General features: G+C 47.8%; 1 long non-coding RNA gene across 1 annotated transcript in view; it reads right to left on the bottom strand.

Moving 5' to 3' along the window:
- Positions 1-22346, bottom strand: part of LOC125983671 (uncharacterized) — a 43987-nt gene that overhangs the window by 15553 nt on the left and 6088 nt on the right. The window contains exons 4-5 of the long non-coding RNA XR_007486769.2: positions 20484-20679; positions 11465-11618 (exon numbers count right to left, since the gene is read on the bottom strand). This is a non-coding gene — a long non-coding RNA (uncharacterized lncRNA). The remainder of the gene's footprint in view (positions 1-11464; positions 11619-20483; positions 20680-22346) is intronic.

Raw genomic sequence — 22346 nt, 5'->3', positions numbered from 1 at the left:
AAAAAAAAACACATCCTCATCGCGCAGCAGATATTTACAGGTGAGGGGGCGGACCCCCAGGAGTCTCCCACCGCCCGTTCCTGCCAGCTCATCCTCAAATCTACATCCCGACGAGACACGCCTCCGCACGCGCATCTGCATACGTACACACACAAAGGTTGGAAGCGGTTGAAAGGGAAAAAAGAAAAAAAAACGGTAGAATTTCAAGTCACGTTCCTCCCGCCGGCTTCATTAGGATTGTTTTAAACAGCTTCTCAAACATTAATGCTTGGCCGCCTGGTGAACCGGGCATTAACATGGCCGCCGGCCCTTCACCTCAGCCGTGAGACAAAGAAGCACTTGACCTCCGCCGCCCCCTGCGTTACCGCCGGCAAACAGCAGGGGATCGTCCAACGAGGAGGATTAGAAAGAAAACAGGAGTGAGACGAATAACAATCGGGCACTCGCTGAGGCCTCGCTAAAAACGGATTTTTAAGCTCAACGAGGTTTTTTAACTCATTCACTGCCATTGAAAGATTCATTTTCACACATCAGGCAATATTGACAACAACAGCAAATAGCAGCGTGTGACTCACGAGGACGCAAAAAAAGTTTGTTGCGCGTCACGGCTGTGGAAACAGGAAGTGATGCCCGCAGGGAGCTTTTAACGCGTCACAGAGAGGGGGGTGGGGGGCGGGGGGGCAATCTTTCTCCTCTCACTCTGGCTCTGTGTTTGCCTCTCATTTCCAGTGAGGAAGAAGTGAGGAACTGGCGAGATGAAAGCAGGACAGGAGCAATTATCAGGCCTTCATCAAGTGCCAATTATCGGCCAGAGTGGCGGCACACAACAATATGCTATGCAAGTGTTAAAACCTACTCTGCGTTATAGAAGGAAGTACAGAGTGGGGAAAGACAGATTCCCCTCCCCATCCGTCCGGCCTGAGCTTTGTGGTTTTGCTCTGCCACTCTGCATATGCACGCCTCATAATCCACTGCTCCTATTGGACAGCACCAGTGGAGAACCTGCCCAAAAGCAATCTTGCGCATCTCATCAAAATCGCCTGCGAGCTGACTGGCCGCCAAAGTGGAGGGAGGATTGAAGGCAGCGGAGTGCGCCCGCCGCCGCAAATGTCCGTATTCCGGGAGGTCCTCGGCGTAATCCCCTCGCTGGCGGGCTGACAAGCAAATGCAGTGCGCACGCGTGAGCGCTTTGTTCATTGTTAGTGCTTCGTTCACTGACACTGCAGGGAATAGAAAAACAAAAGCAGGTTTCGGGACCTCAGACAAAGCCAAGCACTCACTACTGCCCCCAGTGGTCTGGTAGATAAAACACTGGCACGGTCCAAACAAATCAAATAGCTCATTTTCATTCATTCCCATACAGTCAAAGTGGGGGTCGCGACAAAAACAATTGTATTTTGGAGCCAATACACAGTGAAACCTTTTTCAATTTCTAATGCACTCGGACCTCCAAACACACACAGTTTTGCGGGGTTGATCAGAGTTCGACATCCCTGCGGCCAAAAAGTTTGAGAAGCCCCCGTTTTTCAAAGGCGTTTGAAAGGCAGCCACAGAGACACGAGCTGCGCCAACGTCAGCTTGACTGAGACTTGACGGGGGGGGGGGCAAGAGAACATTTGGCAAAATGAGGAGCCTCCGTCAGGCTAACTGGAGTCTCAGGTGGGACTTTGACAAGGAGGGGGACACATCATTTACGCAAGTGTGTGTATGTGTGGTGGGGGGGGCAATGAATGTGCCTGTGTGTGCACAAGTGCATGCGTGTGTGTGTGTGTCTACATTGATGTGCATATGTGTGCACATTTGCATCTATGTGCGCATACGTGTGATCGCCAGCGTGTCATTAGGAAGCAAGAAGCTGAGGATCGGAAACGCCAGCGCTCACTCTGCCAGTGAGTCGGGCCAAGATAGCAGGGGTGCGTGCGTGCGTGCGTGCGTGCGTGCACGCATGCCGTCAGAATACCAACAAGAGCTTGACGTGAGGGAGGTGTGAGATGTTGGGGGGGACGGGGGGCGCAAAATCTGTCAGGTATAGGAGGCTCAAAGGAATTCGATTTTTCTTTTCTTTGCAGGGCAGTTTGCAAATGAACAACTTCCAATAAATCTTTTAGCCAGCCTGCTTGAAATATTTTCCCACTTGTCCTCACAATGTCCACGTTTGCTGTCTTTTTTTGAATCTGAAAAAATAGCTCGATGTATTTGGCGACAGATGCAGCTCAACCCTAACGATGAAAAGTGCAATATCAAATGGACGGATGCTACTGTGCAGCCTTGGAGCATTGACGCATGGACACAATCAATCCGGAGTGGAGATTTGCAAGTCTAGAAGTTGCACTTCCCAGGCAGAGCGAGCGAGCGAGCGAGCGGCTTTCTCACCCTTCCAACCAGAGTGAAGGTGATGAGCGGGAGTGAGAAAAACCAGGCCCCCGCTGCCAGTTTTGGGGGGGGCCTGCTCGTCTGAGGGGGTGATTTTAGCAGACAGCGGAAGCGTGTCCAAAGCCAGCCGAGCATCCGTATTCCAAGTGAGAGGCACGCAGTTGCCAGAAGGTGGCCGCAAGACGGGCTTGGGGCTTCGGTGTCGCACATCTGGGACATCCCTCTCGTACTTTGAAGCGCTCGCTTGCATCCACTTCTCGCTCGCTCGCTCGCTCTTCCTTCGCAAGCCATTGATGCACGCACGCGGCGGTCCAATTAGCAACCAACGCTAGCTTGGAGTTTCTCTCCCTTCTTCTCTCTTTCTCAGACCTAATGGGTAGTGAAGATGGAGCTCTCCAAACTGGTGTCAGCGCAAACACGGCTATCGACAGGCTTTCCGCTAGCATCGATAGCATCTGATTATGTCAAGACTGGACCGGAGCTCGTGTCTATTAGCCTAATCACTTTTTCTTCTGCGAGCTACTGCAGCAGGAATGTGGAGGGGGGGGAATCACCGGTGCTAAAAATAGAAAGGCAAGGCGTGGTCCAGGGAGGACGCTTAACAAGGAAGGTGTGTGATACAAACAACCTCGCCACTTTCCATGTGCGAGCCTGAAGATTGGCATTAAGACACTGAGGGAAATGATGAGGCCCTGCTGAGAGGATGCGAGGACGTTGTCATGTGGTGCGTAATTGGGTGGGAGTGCGAGTGGCTATCGGGATCTGTGGCCTTCTGCTGGAATCTGTCTCCATTAGCAAGGAAGGAGCCAGCAAACGCAGCTACAAACAGCACATCCATCCGCACGTGTGCTTCATTAGCGACAAAGCTGCCATATTCTGCTCTCTCAACAATGCGCTCGCTCGCTCGCTCACTCCATCTTGTAATTGTGTGCGCGAGATCATATTTTGTAGCAATGGGCCTCGGACCTACAGCGTGAAGCAAAAGGTCCCCAAGCGGGCCGCAGTCTAGTTGTAACGTGAGGCGTGGCGAGCTGCCTGCCTGCCTGCCACGGCAAGCAATGCAGCTTTCCTTAATTAAGATACTTTGTTTTTATTTGTCCTCCTCTTTCCCTTCCCACAGTCCTAAATGGAATTGGATTCTAAATGATCCATAACCAATAGAGCAATCTTTACTAAAAGCGCCTCCGACGGTCGAGTCCGGGGCCCGGCGTCCCTCCCCCCCCCTCCCCCCGAGGGGATTGTGGGAAGATTGGAGCGACACGGCGCGCGCCATTTATGGCTGAGAGCCTCTGGAGACGCGAGCGGTGAGAAGATGTAGGAAATGAGATCCTCTTCATTTCACTGGGAGAGCCGAGCGGGGCTCTCCCTCGCTCGTTTAGCCGAGGCGAGGCGAGGCGAGGCGCGCAAATGGCCGAGCGGGGAAGTCAAACAGCGTGCGCCAATGTCTGTTTATTGCACACCCCCTCCTTGGCATTACACCATCAACGCGGACGGCATAGTTCATCACCGGAGCCGGCGGGATGAAGCGCGCCGGCGAGGTGTCAACTTTGTTAGCGTGAGCAAATGATTTCTTCTGCTCCACGCAGAAGCAATGCATTTATTGAACAGCACTTGCGCCTTTTCCTGACTAAGCCTGCTCTTTGATGCTTCAATTTTCTTTGCTATTTACAAAAATGGAGGTTGGGTTTATCGTCCACGACAGCCAGCAAGTCGCCTTTTGCTTGCCATTTGGTGCAAAATTTAGGACCGTCAAATTGTCTTTCTATTTCATTGCGTCAAAGACGCAAAATTGCGGATTAAGTATATCTGACTCGAAAATGCTCATGTTGAGGTAATCACACTGAATTCGCATTGACCTAAGAAATCACCTTAGGCATAACGTTGACATACCGAAGACTAAATTGTCGTAGAAATGTAGTAAAACAATTCTTCATCTGATCAACATGATGTTGACAGAGATGTTTTCCACAAGCTCTGGTGTCGAGTTTGTTAAGACGAAATTATTTCATACTTTCCAAAGCGCCCCCCTCCCCATTTAAATCCATTTATTAAACACCTCTTCCTCCTCCTCCTCCTCAGAAAAGCCCGATAGCTGGCGAGAAGTCACATCTGCTCCTCTCTAATTCAATCCCACACAAGTTTGCTTTCCCCCTGCTCGCTACATAACCTAATTAAAAGCAAAACGCAAGAATTTTGGGAGAGGCGCGCTCATTTCACATTCATCAAGCCGACTGAGTGAGGGAAGAAAAAAAATATATTATTTTTTTTTAATTAAAATGAAAATTGCCCTCCCCCAACATTACGTGGAAGGATATATTTACAGCCAGCCAGCCAGCCAGCCAGCCAGCCCATATGGCAATCAAGCGCTCTCATTATTAGACACACTGGCAAGGGGATTCGACACGCGCCTCGCCTCCAATATTTACAAAGTTCAGGACTCAGGTGCGACGCCACTTTTTCCTATTGGAAACAAATACGGACTCCATAACTCAGGTGCAATCAAGCGGCAGGGGAAAAAATAGGCTCGATTAATACCGCAGTAGTTTGCGTAGTGGGGCTTTGTACTCATTCGTAGTACGAGTATTAGGCCGTGGGTGTTTCCGAGGCACGAGTCGGTATACGATACAATCTTCGCTCCGGGCTAGCGTCTCCAAAGAGGTCGTTGAAAATCAATAGGGTCCGCAGCGCAATGATCAGCGAAAGCAGCCAAGAAAAGAGCCGGTCAGCGGCCGGCCGGCAACGTGTCCAAATCAATAAGTTGTCTTTCTTGTGATGTGATTGTTTTGGTAAACAAGCAGCTATCTCACCGTGACCTGTGATGAGAGACTTCACAGGCAGGGTGAGAGAAGCACCTCGACCCACCCGGCCGGCCGGCCGGCCAGCTTGCTATATTTATAGTCTTTATTTATTATATATATATATATATTTGTTCCTTTTCATATTTACCTAAGTGCTGCTGGCTTCAAACTGGCCTTTCATCTTAATAAAGGCCCGCCGACAAAAAAAAAAAAAAAAAAACAACAGAGAGAACAATTTGACGGGGCCGAGCGCGACGTGACAAACATGGCGAACGACAAGAGCACGTCGTCGCTCTTTACAGCCGCGACGTGACGGCTATAAACAAACGACCTTGAACGCCGGCAAAACGGCTAGAGTCAATCAAAAGCAACAGTATGCCTGTGCCAGCAAAACAATACTGGAAATGTAATGACATCCCACCAATCCCGAGTGCCGTCCCGCCAAGTTAACCGGTCGCTAGAGAGAATGCCGAGCTACGCTTAAGGGACCCTTTAAGGCCACCGGTTGAAGCAAACGCTTTTGCGCTTATCCATAAAAATGCACTAAAAACGAACTAATGATGCTACAATACTTTTATTGGGGCCAGCATGCTGCTATTTCTTTCCATAGAGTCCTGTGCACGGAAAAGTATTCTACTCTAATCCATACAAAGAGAATCAAAATTAACACCAAATAAATGACGTTAATTTGAGACCAGAAAATGATACCTGAGGCTTCATTGAAATCAATATACGTCACCGTACTTGTAGGATTCAGGAGCAAAATAAAACTTAAGGTCGAGGCAAACGCTTATTCTCTAATCAATACAAATATTATGAAAATTGACTTTCAATTTATTAGATGAAATAGACCAGAAAATAGGTGACCAGCTATGCTTAAACGTGATCACTCCATATACACACACACACACACACAAGCGCATACACACAGGGGTGCACGCAACATTCGTTGTACAACTAAGTTGTAAAATGACAATAAAGGGTATTCTATTCTCTTCTCTTCTCTTCTATTCACAGATGTTTCTATAAGCTTACCTTCTTCAGATACTTTGAGAGCGACAATTGCAAACTCCCTTGTTATTTTTGCCTCATTTGGTATCCTTGACAACACCGACGGCATCCTAGGAGCAAAAATCTGCTTGCAACAAACAGCCACATACAGTATACACACACACACACACACACATTTCAAAGCTGCCTAAATCTCTCATGTTGTGCAGCCTTTCAGTCATCACAAGGTCTGCGCTTGCGTCTTGTTTCATTCTCAAACTGCACATTCCGCACTTCCACGTGGCTGCCTAATTAGTGGCCTGAACGAGAGAGCAAAAAGTTCCCCCACCGGGAAAAAAAAAAAAAAAGGGACAGAATAGAGAGCGCGGCCAAAGAGCGAGTGAGACCCCTGTCTTTATTAGACGATCCGGAGAAAGGAGAGCAGAGCCAGGCCAGGCCAGGCCAGGCCAGGCCAGGCCAGGCTAGGCCAGGCGGAGCGAGGCGAGACGCTTCACTGGTGGCATTTGCAGCGAGTCCGACAATCAAATATGAATCAGAGCAGCAGCACTGATTTGCAATTAAAATGATCTGAGCCTACCTGCCTCTTAATTAGGGCCTGCAGCAATGACACGTCGTCAGTGTGCAGGGTGAAAGAGTTTAGAAAGAAAGAAAAAGAAAAAAAAAAAAAGAAAGAAAGGGGCGGGCACTTGCAAAACAAGCCTGCAAGGAGATTGGACGACAGGCAGGTCGGGAGGGAGGAGGAGCCAATCAGGTTGCAGTGTGTCTGCTCAAAATCCACAGCTACCCAGCGAGAGGAAAAATAACTCGGCGCGTTTTTGGGTGTAAACTTTGTAGGCACAAAATGGTTGCTACAAACCAAAATGGCTGACTGAGAGCCATTTTTGTGCGTCCTGTCGGCACTGAGCACGAACGCTATTAACTCGCGGCGCGCACCTTTTACAGCTCATAAGCATCATTTAATGGGCCGATCATGTCCGTGCGCATTTCCTTCCTGAGCCGCCAGTAGCAGCCAATTTGCCGCAACGCCGGTGACAAGCGCCTCGTCATTAGCTCTGCAAGGTTGACGTCGTCGGTGTTACACGATTTGCCACGTGCAGAAAAAAAAACGAAATAAATAAAAGGGTAGCCGTCGCGAAGCCCGCTCCGCCCGCCACCTTGACAGCCATCCCCCCCCCCCCCCCCTCCGCCTCACACCTGGCTGATCCACTTAATCGATGCCACTTCACATCAGTGGTGATGGACGCGAGGAGAAAGAGCAGAACGCTCGGGGAATTAGCTCGGGTTGATTAAGGCCGCGCGCACCTTACAGGAAGTGACCCCAAACGTGGATGATGTCATCGACCGCAGTCACTTTCTATTCTGGAGAAGACGCTTTGATGTGCACCGGCACAAAGTGAAAGTGTCGTCGGCGCTCCCATGAGAATTTTCATAGAAAAAGTGCTGCTTTTCGGCTAACTATTTTGTGCTGGCTGCCCGCTGTTTATTTTCAGTGTAATTGCACTGACAACCAACCACTTGACGGTGGCACGCCATTTGGTTTGAATACGAGCGAAAAGAGCTCATCCTAGTTTCATCCTGCTTTGTACGCCAACAAACAGCCGGAGTTAAAGCGTTTTGGGGGTTGAACGTGTCCTTGTTTGAAACACAACACTTCCTGGCGCGTCATCTGGCATTTTAACGTTAGCATTCTGCTCTACGCTTACTTGCAGCGGCAGACAGATGCGACAGCTGCCGGCCCATATGCGACAAGCCTCTTAGATCCTTACTCCTTAATTATGGCCTCCCGCGGGCGCAATATTGACATTTCAGCTCTTTTGTGCGCGCACGCGCACGCACGCACGCGCCCTCCAAAGTCGGGTAACGACGCCGACGGGTTACATGGCAGCGCATCGAGTGTGTTTGCAGACACGGAGCTGACTCGTAGGTTTTGCCGGCGAGGTGCGTTAATTTTATTTGGGATTTTGATTTTTTCCCTTTGTGGCTCAACGCATAAATGTAATCACCGCGATCACAAGATTATAAGCCATCAGAGGATGCCAGGTGGGAGACTTTCACTCAAAGTGCAAAATGGCTGACTTCCTGTGCATTTTTGGGCCTTCAGACTTTTTCATTGATCCTGTTTTGCAAACGTCAATGGGTAAAAGTGCTGTTGAGGGATTTTGGTTCGATGCACGACTGAGAGGTTTCACCTAAAATGGCTGACGAAATGTCCAATTTTAGACGGGTCCTTCTTACTATTTGAATTCCGTCATTTGTTCCATTCAAATGCATCAAAATTGGTCATTTCAGCTCCTGAAAAGTCACTGGTGGCAAAGAAATGTTCCCGGTGAATGATGAAGCGCTTCGCACTGCGTGCCCTTTAAAGGGTTAAGGAGTGATTACCACGGCCAATTAGACAAAAAGCGACCACGCACCAAGGCGAGCGAGCGAGCGAGCGAGCGAGCGAGCGAGCCAGCCGCTTGAAAATGGCACTAGAGGAGCCTTCGCTTTGATAAGGCCACCGGCGGGCGAGGAAGACGAGCGGATGAGTTATAGGAAGGAGGCGCGTCGGGGGTCACTTCAGCCCGCCATGCTCCCAGATTCACGGCGGCCACGCTTAATGTCACTGCCGCCGCCGCCATCGCCGTGTGTGTGTGTGCGCGTGTGTGTGCGTGTGTTTATAGTGCGGCTGGCTTTATCAGTCTGGCATTTCCTGCTCTCAGACGTAAGCAGCAGAAGAAGAAGCCATCTGATGACCTCAGAGAGAGTGCAGAACACGCATGACCTTAACAGCAAGTCAGCAGCTTGGCAGGATAACACCAGCTGGATGGCTTTAGTTCACACTTGCAAACAACTGAGGAGACTTCCAAAAATGGCTCTTTCAGTTCTCCAAAATATGACTATTTCCCCCAAAATAGAAACTTTGTTCTCGAAAAAGTATTACAAAATATCCAACTTGTAAATATACTGCATACAATGTAAAAAGCACATTCTCAAAAAGAACAGCAGGATATTAAACATCCTGGAAATATAAGCCCACTTTTCTAATCATGCATAATTAGCAAATCCAGACTGGCTCTCTTTTTGCGCAGTGAATCATTAGTACTCGAGCACCGCAAACTGTACTATGTTTTTTTTTTTTTTTGCTGGTCTGTACTCCGCTTTGACACGTTTCACAGAGAGACTCCTCATTTGCCGACGGGCGTGTATAATGTGTTGCTGGATGGTAAAAAAGGATGGAAAGGTGCACGCAAAAAAGAAGCTTTTAATGGGCAGCATTTAAAAGCTCCCTGCCAGGTAAACGTGCACGCAAAGTGCTAATTGGGGAGCGGAGTGACGTCGGGGACCACGCGGGACTCGCCCCTGTCGTACGGGAGCGCAACTCGTGGAGAAAAGCCAACTTATTAGTGCGGCTAGTTTCTCCTCGCAAATCATTTTCTTCGTCCTCCTGCTGCTGCTGCTGCTGAAAAGAGCAGCGGTCAAGCAGGCGTGTGCAACCAGCGCTGCTTGTACTCCCACCCGGCGATGTCGCGGAAGGACTTTTCAAATGATTATTTGGGATACCTTTTTCCCATTGAGGGAATTCCCAATTCGGAGCACTGGATTTGGCTCCAAAGCAAGATGGCCGACTTTCTGCTGTACTTGCCAATTTTTGGTGCCACTTGTTATGCTCCTTTTTCAGGGCGTTAGCCTAAAATGGCGCTTTCAAACCAAAATGGACGACTTTATTAGGCATCCTGTCATGACCACATTTTCTACTGATGCTCATTGTTTTTATACTGATGTATTCCTCAAGTACCTGCTTAACACTAGTACCGAAAAAAAAAAAGTCTATTTCGCACCAACCTGTTGACAAGCAAAGGTGTTGACTGACACACACGCGCACGGCGGCGGCAGCGGCATCAAGGGGGAGCTAAAGACAGACTTTGTTGTCGCGGCGGCGGGCTAATTAGCCAGCCCTGCGCTCCCCTGCTCGCTCAACGTGTTTGAAATCCGCTGGATAGAGATAATTGAGCTGGAGATGTGCTACACGACAATGTCACGCTGAAGGACGCATCATCACACACACATGTGCACACACACACACACACACACACGTGCACACACACACACACACACACAAAGGCACACGCACAAGCGTTATTAATAGAGTGAAAGGTATGTTTGCTCACTCTATTAGGCTCATATTGTGTGTGTTTTTTTTTTTTTTTTAAAGATGTCAATAATTGCTTTGAGGCGGTGAATAAATGCTGCGAGCTCTTCAAATTCATTGGGACGTTCCGACTCTCGTCTTTTCTAGTCGTGTGTGAATTTCCAAATGGATTTCAGCGTGCGCTATGAAAATCGATTTGGCCAACCGGACGACATAGACGCGAGGCGACGCGAGGCAAGGTCTCTCCCCCCCGAGACTCAAAACAAGGGTTTAATTTGCATTTTAATTACAAACTTCCATGTTGCGGCGTCAAAATAGATGCTCGCTCGCTCGCTCGTGTCGCCTCCAGCGCTGCTCGGTACGGACATGTGGCCTTTACCTACAACTCATGTCATGCCTCCTGTTTATGTTATTAAAGTTCTTCATCTCCTTTTAGAATAAATGTCCCTGCTACAAGCTTCACTCGTCAACCTGGAATTCTGTATAGTACGTGTCTATTAACTCGTGTATGCCTGAGCTTAAAAGGCAAGTCGGCCATCGTGGCCATTTTTTGTTAAGAGCCATCAGAAGCGCCACCAAAAAAAGTCGTCAAACAATCGAATGTCATCGATAAATACGTACAGGTGGTCTGCATCAAAGCAGCCAATGTTCTCATGATGGGAAGTTGGAAGAACTAAGATGGATGGACGGAGCAACAAATACGTGGACAGATGGCCGGCCCCACACCAGTTCTTTCCAGGTACGTATGTCACCGGTGTCAATATTGTTTCCCAGCAAATGATTCAGCCCTCAAGCCCGAATCACGTGCGTTCAAATGCTTAAGTGACGGCTGAAAAGAAGGTGAAAGAAAGAAAGAAAGAAAGAAAGAAAGAAAGAAAGAAAGAAAGAAAGAAAGAAAGAAAGAAAGAAAGAAAGAAAGAAAGAAAGAAAGAAAGAAAGAAAGAAAGAAAGAAAGAAAGAAAGAAAGACGCTGGCACTTGGACTGATCTGCTCTCAGTTTTGTAGTGATCCCGCCGCGGGTTGCCCTAACATCCTCACCTTCACTCTTCTTCTCACTTCAAACATCATTTTTGTGTGTGTGTCTTTCTACACCTCATCTTCCTTGCCAGAATACACTTTCCAAAAAAAGCACGGGCAGAAGAAGCCTTACCTACATCAAAGTCTCTGGCACATCTGTTTCGTTGGCCGACTCCGCCGTCGGGCCAGCTGGACTCTGCGTCCCAATCCTTCCCGTGCGTCCGCTGCCGAGGCTTCTTGGCGAGTCGAGAGAGCCGGCGTGGGCGGACCAGACGGCGAGTTTGCATCTGTTTGGCGAGGGAAAACAACTGAGATGGAGCGTGCGCGACCAGTACGGCTTTTTCACGCATCCGTCCGTCCGTCCATCCATCCATCCGTCCATCCGTCCATCCATCCATCCATTCATTCATCCGTCCGTCCGTCCGTCCGTCCATCCATCCGTCCATCCGTCCGTCCGTCTTAACCTGCCGAGGTGTGTTGGAGCCTGCGCTAGCTTACTTTGCAATTGCGTAATTGTATAGCACACCCCACTTCAAGGCTTCAAGCTGTTTAATGCCTCTCACTTCGTTTACTGTCCAAGTCAAAGAATTAAAAGACCATTACACATTGCGTAATTAAAACCACATAACTTTGCCTCCAGCTAGCTTCATGTTGACAATGCAAAACACATCAAGCAATGAATATTTGAACACAAACGCAAAATGGAATTTTAAGGATCAGATCAGATTTCTTTGTATTTGTCATGTAGTAGTTTGTTGCACATGTAGTAAATACAAAATCAGCAGGCATCATATGAAGCACAGGTATTGACGAGGACACGCACACTGGGCATAGATAGGCTAGCTAGCTCGCAAGCCTTTTTGACATTTCTGGCATCTGATTGACATTTCCTTGGCATGTGCGTGTAAACATGTTTAAATTTAGAAATGACATTTATTCACTCTCAGAGTGGAGCACAAGCTAGGAATACAAGGTGTGTGTGCGTGTGTGTGCGTGTGTGTGTGTGTGTGTGTTTACCACTCAAGCGCACTGCATGGATATCCATTTTGACCGTTATGGCCTGCTTTTAAAATAAATGACTACTTTAGGCATTTTAATATGAGCATTTTGGAGCCAAATACAAAGCTTCAGGATCGTCTTGTTTTAGTGCGCTTGGCACTTATTTGGGCGCCGCTCCGACGTGAAAGGGAATCGGGCTTAAATGATTTTGACGCTTCGATCGGCGCCGCGGGTCCGCTCGGGCAGAGGGTTTTACGGCCAGATCTCTGCGGGCCTTTAATGCGGCGCATTAACCTCGCTCGCACGCACACGCACACACACACATTCAAAGTCTTGTGAGGTAATACAAGAGCATTAAGGCTATGTTTTCTGGATTTCTTAGGGTCAGGTGCTGTGAGCCAGGATAGGATATCCGCAAAGCCAGTTGGAGAGGGCACCGGCCGGATTCAACGCCATTCTGCTTTATTTGCATGCCGATGACAAACAAGTGACACGTTCTTCTAATCTGGCTCGCATCTCAGCAGACGCGCAAGGAAAAAGGCAAGAAGCAATCACGTCAGCTCCTCCGCACGGTGACATTTTACTCTTTAATTCCTCCATCTTTTACGGCTATCATTCAGTGCCACTCTATTGCTCTTTTTGCGCTGCTTCCCTCTTGTAAATCCTCCCCTGGCCTCCATCTTTGTCTCCTGCAGCCATTGTGCCTGGAGAGCCATCAATCTTCCTCAATGAGTGCCAAGCAGTGCCAAGGCCAAGTTCGATTACTCCTGGCTCGTCTCACTTCAGCGCATTGTCTACAGACGTACGTATACAGTAGATAGATAAACGTACAGTCGGGTGCGCTGAAGAAAATCACATTTCCCCCAGGTGAGCCACAATACCGAGCCAAAATGCTTCCAATATCGCATTTACATTGCTGCCAAATCTGGATCAGATCTGGGTTTGGAATTTCACCCTAAAAAAAGAATATCAGCCTCATTCCAAATGGTAGAAAAGTACAAGAAACGTCCAAGGTGTGTGTGCGTGCGTGCGTGCGTGTGTTGAAGCGTTAACACTCGTAAAAGATCAGGAAAAAAAAATCAGGGCCACGACCTTGCAGACCAAAGGGTTTTTTAACGAGCCGCCTCGCTGCCCTCTGTGCTTCAGTGACAGTCTTTTCCACTCACTCGCTCGCTCATGCCAAGAAGGCTGGTGCCGGTGCCGGTGCCAAACGGGAAAATATTGGAACACGTGCCTTAAGTATCCTTCATTGTACACAAATATAAATAGGTACTAGTGCTAAAAAAAACAACGTTGCTAGGGATTCAGCACGTTTGCGGTGGTGTAATGAAGATGAAACTTGAAGCTGTCAGTCAGTAAGTTCCTATGACAGACTCTTCACACGTAATTAAAACATTAACAGTTGGTGATAATATAGTGATTTTCCCAAAAAAGGAGGTTACCATCTCCTCAAAGGACTTCATTAGCAAACTGTTTGTGTGCACTAACAAAATGAGATTTCTTTCCTCGTTCACATTTGTCCATCCTTCTAGACATGTAATGTAGATAATCCTGAAGAAGTATATTTCTACCACCAAGAGCTCATGTCAGTGTCAATTGTGTATTTCGGGCTTTTGCTAGCTACCATGCGAATTGAATGTGCTGTCTGTCCGCATGACGGAAGACAGCTAAGTCTTGGCCCTATTGACTTGTTGACATTCTGTAATCGCTGTTGCGCCACTTTTGACATTTGGGGACATTTAAGGATATGTATGGGGAGACATGGATGGACATTTGAGGACATGACACTTGAGGTTCCTGAAGAAAAGGGAGCCACGTTTGAGTGGGGACAACAGGTGGGTGGCATTTGGGCTCATGGTGAAAGCCACGCACACATCCAATGGAGGCATTTAGGGGACATGTTGGGGGACATTTCAGGTGATCCAGGACCTCTTTTTTGCTCTTCGCCTTTAAAGACTTGGGTAACAGACATTGAATACGGCTTTTTCAAAATCATTCGGGGACATCAAACGAGGCCAGCTTTTTCCCAGCTTCAAGCGAAGATGGGACGTCAGCGGTGGGAAAGGGAAGAGCGGAAAGGCCGCCCTGGAGTATATGAACTACTGAGCTAGCGAGAACTGAAAAATGGAAGCATCTACTTAAGGGAGGCGTTTATTTGTCTCGTGATTAGCGTGGCGTCCCCTCGGTCTTCTGATGTCTCCTCTCGCCCGCAGAACAGTGATGTTAGCCTTCTCATGGATATTCATGCGGCCCATTAAAACTTGAGCGAGCGGGGGAAGCTGGCATTGCTTATTGCGCCAGGGAGAGAGAAAAGAACACCAGCTGAGGGAGGGAGGGAGGCACAGGGAGCCAAAAGGTGGAAGGGCTACACGAGGGAGAGGGACCTTGTATTGTTCCCCTGTGAAGCCACAATGAAATTCCAAAGCCTCTGCCGAGCAGAGACGTCCCGCAAAATAACATTTCGCACCGGCCGGGCCTGCCCAAGCACAATATTACGGCACATGACGACATGTGGGGACATTTGGAGGCCGAGGAGAAAAGTGGGGACAGTATTTACTGTAGACATGCTGAAAGAGGAAATGAGGGAAGGTTAGAGATTGAGGTTGCATGTGAGCCTGGTTAAGATCATCTGGCATGATTGAATACATTGGCAGAAGAATGCAGGTGGATTCCAAAAGCTGTCCCACCGCTGCGGCGGGCGCTTTCAAAGGTCAAAGATTGTCCAGAGGAAAGCCAAGCAGGGAGCGCTCGGGGGAATCAATATGCTGCTGCTGTTGGCGGGCCCCACGCCAAAACCATTTCATGTTCCAACTTGGACGCTCGCTTTGTGACAAAACTTCAATTTCACAAGCGTATGAACTATCGATTTTGCAGCCGCCGCACCTTCATTGTCCTCTGCCTGCTCTGCAGGAAAACTTGTTTTCTGATTGGAATGTGGCGAACGGAGCAGTTCTCTTGTGAATTTCAGATTTTTGAGAGCACAACAACACAAAGCGCCATCCATATTTTGGCGTACGGTTAAACGAGCCGCTGTGATGCGCGTTACTAAGCCTCTCCTGAGCCGCATTGTCTGGACTTTAATTGTCGGTCAATCAGGATTAGCCAAAACAATGCGCCACGATACATTGTCATTTTCCATGCACCCGGAAGGAAAGTAATACACAAAAAGGTGCAAATCCAAGCACATTTGACTTTTGCCAGCAAAACGGTACAGCTCAAAGATGAATGAAATCCCCTTATGAAGTCTGATGCCGCAACCAGGAAACTTCTTTGTAATTAAAACTCAGACTCCATGGGATTTTTTTTCCTCACGTCTTCCCAGAATGTCTGAAGTTATTCTGAAAGCCGTCACATTTGAATGACATCCCCCCCGCCCCGCAAATGCCAAATCTGACCAGATATCTCTCCACCGTGACGGCGCTCCACTCGATAATCCCACCATTAAAACGGGCGACGGCTATTAAATGGCAGATATTATCAGCAGCACAATTGCGTGTGACTTTTGGGCTGACACCGAGTTCATATTCCGCCGTGCAGTTGCGATTACTGGTCCAAAGCGAGCGTGCTCTAAACGCGCCTCGGCTCCCCTTCCAGATTACTTGTGCTCTTAAAAGACTCGCTTTCATCTGTGTCGCTCCTCCTCCGCCTACTCCAGTATTATTAGATACCAGAAGAGTGCACAACTCTTTAGTCACACACACACATACATACACATGATGTGATTCGGCAAAAAACAACAAAACAAAACCATTTCAGCATCCAGAGCTGAAAGAGCCATTAGCGCCCCCGGTTCTGTTCCACATCTCATTTGCCACAATGGCCGTGCAAACTACATCACAACTTGTTGCCTTGCCTTATTCACAATACGTATCCATCTAGCTTGGATATTAGGGGTGTGTCATCCCAATCACAAACACTACAGGTGCATTTTGTTTTCCTAGCTAAATTGGCTGGCTGAGGTTAGCATTAGTATTGGTGCCAATGTATTTTTGTAAAGGTACAAAAAGTCACGCGCTATCCCGTAATTAGCACTTTGGGCCACTTTGGCTGTGACAGTGGTCAACCGGAGTGGAGCTCACCAGTCAGCAGGTTATTGCCACAAATTTGGAGCTTTGACTGGCGACAGCTTTACGACGCCTGAGTGGCCTCTACGACGCGCCGCCTGTCACGTTCTGTTAGCTCAGCCCGCTTCCGTTGGCCGGCCGCCTATTCCCCCGGCCGGCGAAGCCTCCTCCCGTAAATAAAGCAAACGGCCGCGTCGTGTAGTAAATGAAGACTGGGGACCGTGTGGGTATGCATGCTGGCCGGCCGGCCGGCCGGGCAGGCGCTCGCTCGCTCGCTCGTGTGTAAAAACATTGCTCCGGATAATTTAACCTACAGGAGCGAGACCAATGCGCCCGCCCGCCCGCCCGCCCGGCTTGGCTCGTCCTTCATCACTTTCACTTTGACTTATGCTACAGCGCCGGTTAAAAGGCTTCAGTGTAAATGCTTCAACACACACACACACACATTTGGCCAGTTTACAAAAGAAAAGGTTGCGTCTCTTCGCAAGAGGCAGCAGAAAAGGCCATCAGTCTAATGACTGTTTTCAACATCTGTTTCCTTCTTCTTAAGTGCAGGTGCTTCTCTCGCACCCGCACGGCTAAGTGTGGAAAGGTCACAACGGGTTGGTTTCTTCCCCACTTTTTTATGAATGTCATCAATAAAAAAAAAAAATGAAAAAAACATCTCTATAGGTTCCGCTGTAGATTTGTCGCGGGCTAGTGAAATACGAAACGTATACTGGACTGGAGTGGATCACATTGAACGAGAGAGACTACCGAGTGACATTGCACTTGGACGTTATTTCTTGGAGAGTGAGATTGTTTGCTTGACGCTCACTAGCAGAAGGAGCGCAGCTGTCGGTGGCAATCGCACCATTGTTCTCTGAAATTAACTTTGTAAAGCTTTGTTTGCTGCTTGCGAGTGTGTGGGTGTGTGTGTGTGTGTGTGACCAGAAATGTCACTTGATTTGCATTTTTGCACCCACTGCTTTCTTGGAAATTAAAGCCAATGGCCAAAAGATTTTTTTTTTTTTTTTGTCATTAGGCATTTCTTTTCAATTTCGTTCACTCCTCTCATCATGATGATGCGTTTTTCCAAAAAGGAGATTTTTTTTTTTTTTTTTTTGTCAAGGGTTAGTAGACAGACGGGACGAGAACTTTGAGAATGATGCGAGATAGTATTTCAAAAAAAGGTTCATGAAAGGAGGCAATTCCGACACTGTTTGGCAAGATGTGACATCTTATTTCTCATTAGGCGAGATCACACATGAGCGGGCAATTATCGTCTGCCACATGCGAGAGCGCCACCAACCACACACATCTTGGATTAGCTCGCAGCAAAGTGAGAACACAATTTCAGACTACTTTTATATCCTGACACTATTTCAGATTTTTCAATTGGACATCTATTCAATCATCCATTTATTTTGTATTTTGATTTGTTAACATTTTGTGTCCAAACTCGATGTATTTAGTTCAGTTCAATGCTACTGTATTAACGTAGGCGGCACTTTTGGGAGGAAGGCGGTACTACTTGGTGTAAACATTTTGAGAAGCACTGCTGGCAAGACAACACGAGCCACAGCTCCACCTGCAGGCAGGAGGTGTACAAAAATAGTGGGCCTTGAAATCTTGAAATGAAAGGCAGTCATCATGAGGCATCTCGAGCGGAAGAGGAGGTGAGGTGAGCTTTTTGAATGCACTGCCAGCATCTTAATTGGGCTGCGAGGAGAAGTCAGCTTTGTTTGTTTGTTTGTTTGTTTGCGCGGCAGATGCGAATCGGCGTCGAGTCGCCCGCCCGCCCGCCCGCCGCATGTGGGACGTTGCCCATGTCGGCTGTCTTGGCAAATTCCAGCAGAGAAGAAGACTAATGTGATTTGCAGCCCGCCCCCTTTTTGAAGATGGAGATCATCCGACGAGAACAAAAACACTTGGGGGATGAAGCGAGGCTTGGCTGTGATGCTCGTCCAAAAGTTGCCCTGGTGGGATCTTTCATTTAAGGCGAACGAACAGAGGGGGGAGAGAAAAGGCAGAGGAGGAAATCTGGCAGCTGAAGAAAGGAAGAAGCTTGTTGTGACACCTGGATTGTTTTCATCCGCGCCGCCGCCGCCGCCGCCTTTCATCTCCACGCGCAACAATATTCACGAGATGGACGCGATTCTTTTTCTCCTCTCTTAAACACACACATGGTCTCTGTCTCATGTTGTCTTGACTTGGCCGCTGAGACGTTTGGGAAGAAGGCGTTCCATGCTTTGGCTCGCTACTCCAACGCAATTATCAAGAAAGAAATAAGCATAGCATGTGTGTCTGTACCCACAGAGAAAACAGAAAGTTTCATTAAAGCTGCAAAGTCCCACTCAACGCACGCACGCACATTAATATTCATTAGCTGCTTGCACATTCTTGACCTTATCCCTATTTTCACTTCAAATGTAATGTTAAAACAACATTTTGCAATTAGGTTTTGTATTTCTTTTAATATGTTAAGATACTGTTTGCATTCATTTTTAGAGCTATTTTGATTGGATTTTTTTATGATTGATTGATTTGTCATTGTGCTTTATTTCTTTAGAATTTGGCATTTATTTATTTAAATGTACTGAACTTTTTGTAGCTATTTTTTAATTTTGGTTTGTCATGATCATTTGTATTTCACATGCATTTTTAGTGATTAATCTAATAAGACTGTTTTCATTGGAATACTTCTTCGGTAATGCAAAATATCGTAACGGTGCATTATCGTAGTCGAGTGACCGCCTCTGTATAGTTTACGATGCCGACCGCGGCCTGCGCACGTGTCACCTGCAGCTTCGACGTGGCGGCGGGCACGGTGATGTTTTTAATTAGCCCAAGCCTTTGGAAAAGCTGATGAGGGACTATTGAATTTGCACTTCAATTAGAGTGCTTATCAAGTGTAGATTACACAAGGCTCACACTCAATTACGACGCTGGCTGCAGCATGGCGGCGGGGGGGGGGGAATGGGCGGCTGCAGCCAGGGAAGGTGGTGACTGAAGGCACTACAGCAGACCTTTGTTAAGAGTCAACATTCTGCACAGCAAATCCAACTCCAACCTTGCGTTTAGGAATTCAATAAGAAAGAAAAAATGTACATAAACGAAACTGTTTGCCCCCTTTTTTTTTTTCTTCATTCGAACAGACATTCTGGTATGCATGCTTTAACCACCAGGGGCAGTATAATATAAACGCTCAAACTCCTCAGCAGTATTATTAGTGAGTGGTTCTTTGCAGAGGATACGGAATATATGTATGACAAACTATTATTGTATATAGTTTGTCATTCTCTACTCATCTTTTACTTCTTTTTTTGTTGATTTTTTTTCATTTAGCTTAACTTGTTTCCTTTTTTAATAGAGCTTAACTTGTTTACTCTTTCATTAGTAGTTGTCAATTTGGCGTTTTTTACTTTAGGCAATTGGCATTTATTCTGTATTTCTTTCAATTTTCTTGCTCACTCATCTTGTCATTTGTTTTTTATTTATTTGCTCTTTCCTTTGACATTTACGGAGGACATATGAGAACTCCGACAAGGACGCGTGGCAGCTTGCTGCTAATTTGCACCGTCTGATGCGCATTTGCCGTCGAAGCCTCTTTCAAAGTGCTAAAGAGGAACGCGCTGTTCAGAAGAAGAAGAAGAAAAGGGAGGAAAAGACAACAATGTGTAAATTCTCTGATGGATTACAGCAGCGATGACTGAACGCTGAGACTGGATTTGTCTGCAAGGCGCCGATAAAAGGACGGCTCGGCTCCTTTGGTGCGTCAAGGACTTTGGAGTCGACGCGTTACCAAGACGGCAGAATGTGAATGAGGTTTTTCGGGCGGCTATTTATCACCAATGGCCGGCCGTTCATTTATCAACCGCACATCAGGCGGAGGCCTTGATTTGTGCATTCAAACAATTCGATAGCGTTCATTTGGAATGAATTGACAAAATGGGATACGCACAACATTGTGGAGCGAGCACGGAAATGGTGGAAATCCCAATGACGTCAATTTGTTGAGGTAAGCTTCAATAAAGGTTAAACGCAAACAACTTTTCCCTGTTTGATTGTGTGTGCGTGTGTGTGTGTTATCTCCTCCTTTCAACCTACCTTTCCTCCCGCGGCTCTCACTCCTCCTCTGTAGCGCGCGTCAAAGAGCGTTCAGGTCTCCCACAGGACCCGAAGGCATGGCTCTCTTCCAAGCGTGCTCACATAATCACTTCAGACCTGCCAGTTTAGGCCGACATCTCCCTGAGGGACCCGCCCGCCGCCCGGCGCGCTGCAGGCCAAGCAAAATGGCCGCTCCCTGAGATGGATAGAAACAAGTGCATTTTGCTGCTTAATTCCTATTTCACAAACACAGTATTCATCAGACACAGAAGATATAGATAGTGCAAACATTTTTTGGACTCGAGTTCCTCTTTCAAATGTAACAAAACTAAACAAAGCATTCTTTTTTTTTTTTTTTTTTTTTTCTCTCCTCAATTCCGCCTCTCCCATTTTGGATCACCGCGTGGCCGGTTAATTACGTTGCAAAAGTCGACGGCCGCGGCCGCGCTCTCGTAGCGAGCCGGTAATTTGTTCTGTGCAAAGTGGCATACGCTAGCGGGGGGAGGGGGATAAAAGAAAAAGAAATGAATATCTTCATTAACAAGGAAGCTGAAAGTGAGCCGTGCTGGCTTTGGCCCGCTCGCTGTCAGAGTTTGCGCTCACTTTGACTGACTTGGGGGAAGCCGAATCGGCCTCCGGCGCCACTCGGGCAGGGAACATTTGCATAGCAAAGGCTGGCGTCGGAGCTCCGGGGCTCTCACTGCCGTCTAATTACGCTCAAAGGGTGTGAACGCTTGTACACAACGGTGCACAATGGCGCAGTAGTACACAGTAGTGATCCCGCAGTCTGGGTTGAGTGAATAATAGCCTTTAACAAGGTGCTTTGATTCACTTTGGACAGTCTTTTTGATGAGACTGGAAGGGAACAGTTTAGAAAAGGAATTTCCCAGACGCAAGCGGATAGTTCTTCCAAATCATTTCTTCCCTTTTGGGTTGTCCTTTAAGAGAAACAAGGCAACACCTTTGACAGCAAGCAAACAAAGTGGTCCATGTGTCAAGCTGAAGCCAGACAGACCGACAGACCGACCGACCGACCGACCGACGTAGCTGGCTGTCTGGCTGTCTGGCTGTCTTTCAAGGTTTGGTCGGTGAAATATGAGCACTCCAAGGAGAGACAAGGACACGCGGGGGCAACATGGCCGCACACTCTTATTTGTCATTTTGCTTCATCTCCGCCTGGCCGCTGTAAACATCTTTCAATAAAACCAGCGGTCACAGGCGCAGTTATCCGTCCTCCTGACGCAGGCGGGCGGGAGGGCGGGAGGCACGCGGCGACCCGGCACCGCCGGTCCAAGCATTTTTCTGCCGCTCATTAGGGATGCGGGGCTTTTAAAAGGCACACAAAAACAAGCTCTGCCGCTGCCATTTAAGTGGCGCACGGACTTTTTAATTAAGTCTCATAACGTGACGGAGGCCGTCCCATTTATTGTGGCTTTGGAGGCTTTAACGGGCCCGTTCACACCATTAAAGCGGCGCAGGTGTAACATCGGCAGTGTCGCGCGTCATCCTCCGTTGCTCTTTTGTCCCGTGGCGACAAAGAAGCAGAATGCTTTGAACGGGCTTCGCTTTGGTGCTGACCACACGCAGCATTTTGCTCACATCATTGGCTACGAAATTAAAACAGAAATGAATTCAGCACTCTATTGATCTCATGTAGGTCGGAAAGAAAATTGGGTCCTATTTTCAAATGAAGAGCTGTATGGCTTCTGTTGAGTCACTTTTTGTTCCCGACTGCGTAACATTTGGGGGGGGGGGGGGAACAACAAGTGAGCCATCAGGCATGTGTAAACAACCGGAAGTGGTTTCACATGACATGTTCTGTTAGTTCACTCTTGAGGACTAATTCCAGCGTCTACAATTTGA

The sequence above is a fragment of the Syngnathus scovelli genome, chromosome 16 (assembly GCF_024217435.2).
Source record: "Syngnathus scovelli strain Florida chromosome 16, RoL_Ssco_1.2, whole genome shotgun sequence".
Taxonomy (NCBI): Eukaryota; Metazoa; Chordata; class Actinopteri; order Syngnathiformes; family Syngnathidae; genus Syngnathus; species Syngnathus scovelli.
This window is presented reverse-complemented; position numbering and strand designations above follow the sequence as displayed.